The sequence below is a fragment of the Cyprinodon variegatus genome, unplaced genomic scaffold (genome assembly GCF_000732505.1).
Source record: "Cyprinodon variegatus isolate N-32 unplaced genomic scaffold, C_variegatus-1.0 Scaffold476, whole genome shotgun sequence".
Lineage (NCBI taxonomy): Eukaryota > Metazoa > Chordata > Actinopteri > Cyprinodontiformes > Cyprinodontidae > Cyprinodon > Cyprinodon variegatus.
In genome coordinates, this window is record NW_015150929.1 from 571,174 (window position 1) to 576,496 (window position 5,323).

A 5,323-nucleotide genomic window follows, 5' to 3' on the forward strand; every position below is an offset into this window, starting at 1 on the left:
TATATACTGAGCTCTCTCTATAGTTATGCTGCTATAGGTTTAGACTGCTGGAGGACATAGGGACCCCCATTTCATCATTCTGCTTCTTTTTCTCTCTATTCTCCTATTCTGCAGAATCTGTTACTTCAATCTCTAACGTTCTGCTCTCTCTGCTTTTTGTCAGAGTAGCTTTGCCTCGTATGTTCCTGTTTGGCTGTGACTCCATCCTGGAGAGCAATGTCAGCTGTGCTGCTGACATCGACACCTTTGTTTATAGATGCTGGAGATCGGCCTGTTTTCCGGTGTAGTCGTGTTTCTCTGACCGTGACTGGCTGGATGTGCTCTCTTGTATCTCTGCTTCTGTCTCCTTGAACCCCAGTCGGCCTCGGCAGATGGCTGCTCACACTGAGCCTGGTTCTGCTGGAGGTTTCTTCCTGTTAAAAGGGAGTTTTTCCTCTTCACTGTCGCTACAAGCATGCTTGGTGTGAGGGATTGTATTTGAGTCAATGAGTAGATGCAATCAACTGGTTTTCCTTAGATAGAAAACTTTGAATCAATTTGACTGGATGATCTGGTTGAACTGTAAAGAGCCTTCAAGATGACTTGTGTTGTGAATTGGCACTATATAAATAAACTGGGGTATAATAGACAAAAATTAAACTTTTAGCATACATCACCTTGCTAACTTTTAGCTGCCATAAAAGCTAGCACCTGCCTACTATTCCTGTCTAGTTAAACAACAGAGTTATATTTTTGTTTTAGTTATATACTAAGGGATTCTTACAGTACAGTAAATGTAACACACCAAACTGTGAAACATGGTAGTGGCCACATTATGCTGCAGGGAGGCTTTTTATCAGCTAGGAAAATTGATGGGAAGATAAACAGAGTCAGACCTAGGACAACTCAGAAAGAGGTTAAAATGGAATAATGGGGGTGAGTTCATCTTCCAGCAGAACAGAGACCATTGTATGAGCTAAATTAGCCCAGCTAAAGGCCAGATCCAATTAAGAATCCATGCTAATGGTTTCAAAACTGCCATTGCTAATTGTTTTCGCGATTCTCCCAATCCAATATGACCCAAACACCCAAAACATATACCTCCATCTTTAATCTAGTATGCAAAGCTGTATGTAGCTGATAGCTCTGATTAACATCACATGACACAGGATGCAGAACAGCCCACCATCGACCCCTATGTGTAGGAGGGACTCTGCAGCATAAATCATGTAGCAAAATTATATTCTGATGTGCGCCTTGAGTGCATATTGATTCGTAATTATTTGTACTAACAGTGGCGAGGGAGGGACAATGCCATCCATTACTCTGTGAAAATAGGCAGGGGGATCAATGTGAGAGGAATAAGGATTGTGGTGAAAAGCACGGTGGCCATTCCTCTGTCAAAGCTGATCATTAGCCCTGGCAGAAGAGAGAGCCCTCTTAGCCATGACCAAGGCTTGCCTTTACAAAACTGACGCTAAATTACATTCCATTCACAGAGGAAAAATAGATCTCACCGCTCTCGTAGAGGCACAGCCAGCTATGTAATGACAGACCCATGGACCGAGGGCAATCATCCATTGCTTTCTGCCCTTTTCTCCTTTGTGTGTCTTTTGCTGTACCACTGATAGCTTGTCATAAGTAGTGTGATTCTAAATTAAAAGAAAAGTCCTAATGACATTAGGGTAAGAAAGCTATGCACGCGTATCCTAATGATTTAATGTCAATGCCATAGAGAAAAAACAGAAGCAGAGCTGTGCAGACAGACACCAAAGATATGCATTATAGCCTTTGCAGTGTGAATCATAATAGATAGATTTTATATTTGAAACACCAACCCTGCACTATTGTTAGCAGTTAAGATATGTCTGTTGGAGACCACCCCGATAGATAGATAGATAGATTTTATATTTGAAACACCAACCCTGCACTATTGTTAGCAGTTAAGATATGTCTGTTGGAGACCACCCCATTACCTCCAGAATGTGCAGGATGGGCTACACACTGACCCATTGGTAAAGATGTCACAGTAACTGCTGGAAGACTTGATGGTGCAATCACAGTGCAGCTATGTAGAACAAGAAAACATTATCCAAGCTGTGACAGGGACATTCATACATGTACCATTGGCTAATAACCGAGCTGCTCCCGCTTTATAACAAGAAGCACTCAGAGATGAAAAAAAAGAGTAACAATAAAGAAAAACTATTTCACTCTCTGCTGGAAAAAGGGGGAAATTGTAAGCTATCTAACAGCGTTAAACAAAGCCTACAGGCACAGAGACCATAAACCTGCTTAGCTACCTGCCATGTACACATTCACTCACACATACACACCAACGCACCGAGAAAAGAGAGCCAATCTCATCCAGCCATTATGATTTGATAGCTCAAATTGTAGCAATGATTCAAGAGCAGTCCTGTGGGTTTTGTGGAAGAGCCCAAAGCCTGTTATTTTACCACTGGGCACCAAGGGATAGGAAAGGATGCTATTGAAGTGAGCAAAAAAAAAAAAAAACATTAAATCACAGGCTATGAAGCCAACCTGGACAGGGAAAAGACTATGAAGCTGATGTTAAAGGTGTTTGGATGTGGTGCTTTGCTTCAAAATATACATTGTCATCTATGTGTGACTGCAACCAAGCGGAACCTGTTTGAATAGAAAAATGATCCAGGTTTGTGTTGCAGAGGTGTACGCTGTGTGAATTCTGTGCAGCAGGGAATAAGCAACAGCACAAATTTTAAAGCTGTACATGAGGCGTGACTTTGTTTTTGTTCTTTCCCGTTTCTAGAAGTTATGAAAGATAGCACAGCTCACTAAACTCCCAATATTTAGATATAAAGCGCACACATGCTGTAGGTTATGTATTGTGGCGTGTCAGGAGATGTTTTTGGACATGTCTGATGCCAGCAACAAGTGTTGGAAGAAGGCATGGACCATAATGAGATTTTCAAAATAAGACAACCTTCAAGAAACTAGCATAATTTAATGTATTTGATAAAATAATAAAAAAAAGTGTTTCTATGGCTGCAAAAAAAGAAATGTGTTTATTGCAGTTATACATGTACTTTCTGTTATTTCTTTAAGGTTTTACTTGTAAAACACCAACCTAGTTTTAAAGCTGTGTCACACAGACAGATTTATTTACACAATATTCCATGTGACAGTAAGGTTTAACAAGATGAAAAGTGTTGGCTGCTTTGATAATACACTTTAAAACACAGATGTCCCAATTCATGCTTGGTAGGTAGAAAATCTAAAGTGCAAGAAAAGGATTTTTTAAATATAACCAACACTTCAAAATTTTTCTAAAGATTTTTAGACAACAACGCAGCTGACAATAAAATGGACTCTTATTCAATAAACCTGCTGCAATTTTTTTTGACTAACTCAAAATCTGCGCTTCTGAATTTAGCAAGATGTACCAGCACTGTTGAAAACTAAAACCTAACAGTTAAGACAACATTAAAGGTACACTATGCAACCAGTGTTGATTTTCCAGCGAGGCTCCCCCCAGAGGGCGAAAGTAAAAGTGCACTGTCGTAAAAATGCTCAGCTGTTGTCCTGGTTTCTCCGTCAAGCCAGGCGCGGTTGTTCTGAGCTTAGCAGACAGGCGAACGCAACGAATCATCATGTCTACTGCGGTAAGTGACTATTTTGTTCCAATTTTCGAGTTTGAAAATTCTCGCTGGTTCCGCGATGATAACTGCACAAATATCGCCACTGTGCTAGCAACGAGCATGCCTTTCACTGGGGGCGTGTAGGAGTTCTCGCCGTAAAGCAAGACCGACTCTCGCGATGCACAAGACTTCTGAGCCTGTGGGTGCGGGCCGAGGGCTCCTGCAATTGCAAGTACGGTATTTCCCCTACAGACCACCAGGGCGGCCGAGAAAACCTTTGTTCGACCTAAAATGACTCATTTAATCATCCAAAACGTTATGGAACACATTAATTAACTGAAAAATGTTGCATAGTATGCCTTTAAGGTATGATTTAAGACCAATAGAAGAAACAAACCGGTTTAGTACAGGTACACACAGCTTGGTTACCATGGACACTGTCTGCAGACTAGTGGACAAACACATGTCTTAGAAAACTTGCCTCTGCTTCTTAATGTCAAGGAATGCTGTATTTATATCATCCAGGGGGAGACTAGATTCTCACACCAAGACAACACATATTTTACTGTACATTCTAATATGTCTGTTACGAGAGAATAATTTAATATTTTGACTTTTGTCTTGTGAAACCAATGGATCTTACATTTGGTCTTCGGATTTGGCTTTCCAAACTGATGTAGAAAAAATAATGAGTGCTATAAGTAAGAAAAATCCTCCAGCTGAGCAAAGGCCACGCCCCCCTGCTGTGGCTCTCCAAGCCATGGCCTGGCATTGAGGAGGAGGAAAACTCCTTGGGGGTTTAAGGTGGGTTGGGTTGTATGCTTCCTGCTATTATACTTAGCACCCTGTGAAGAACTGACATATTTGGAGTGCAAGAACCCCTCCTGTGCTCATCTGAACGACAGATGCTCCCTGCATGGTACACTGGGACACTATGAAAGTTAGAAAGGTAAACATAGTACAAAACTATATAAAAAGTAAGCTGACAGAAAAAAAAAATTATATTTTAAACCTGTTACAGTTTGTGTAATCTTTCAAGGAGGCATATTTCTTAAAATCTACTCAACGCACATTCTACCTACCACCTGAGAAACTGTTATGACAGCCACCTAAGACCAGGCGCTACACTCAGGTAGAGATATCCCCCAAGAACATACTGGGTTTCTTCCACAACAATAGGAATATATGCACTCACACATTCTTGTGAATCTAAGAAAGGGTTGTGCACATTGGCTGTTCAGTTTCTCCTTTACTGACCATCTTTGACAGGTCTCCCCCAACCTCTTCCCACACTTTGCTTCCCTCAAGTCACTAGAGGAGTTTCAATTATCTTAAGTCTCTTTAATCCCTGAGTGTTTGCAAAGGAGAAAAAGAGTCTGTCTCTTAAAGTCACGCTTTGAATGACACGTGAGTAAACAAATAGACTTCTGGCTTTTCTCCAACGTGACATTTGAAGCCATAATTTCTCCAGACAAGCAGAGCTTCGGATTGGTATTTATCCGAATGTGCTGCAGGAGAAGTGACACATGTTAAAACTCAGCATACCAGAGGAGGAGGGCGTGGAGGGGAGATAAGTCAAAGGTCTCCCTGCGTGATAGCTGCCATAGTGAGGATTAATACAAGAAAATTGCCTTAATTAAGTCATTATATGGAAAGGTTGGTGTGTGACTTTTGACTTTTGGGAAAGTGAGAAAATGACTCAGAAGCCTATATTTGGAAATGTC

At 41.0% G+C, this 5,323-nt stretch overlaps 1 protein-coding gene across 2 annotated transcripts in view; it reads right to left on the reverse strand.

The window, feature by feature from the left end:
- LOC107094307 (partitioning defective 3 homolog) overlaps positions 1-5,323 on the reverse strand; it is a 169,649-nt gene that overhangs the window by 69,007 nt on the left and 95,319 nt on the right. The window lies entirely within an intron of this gene.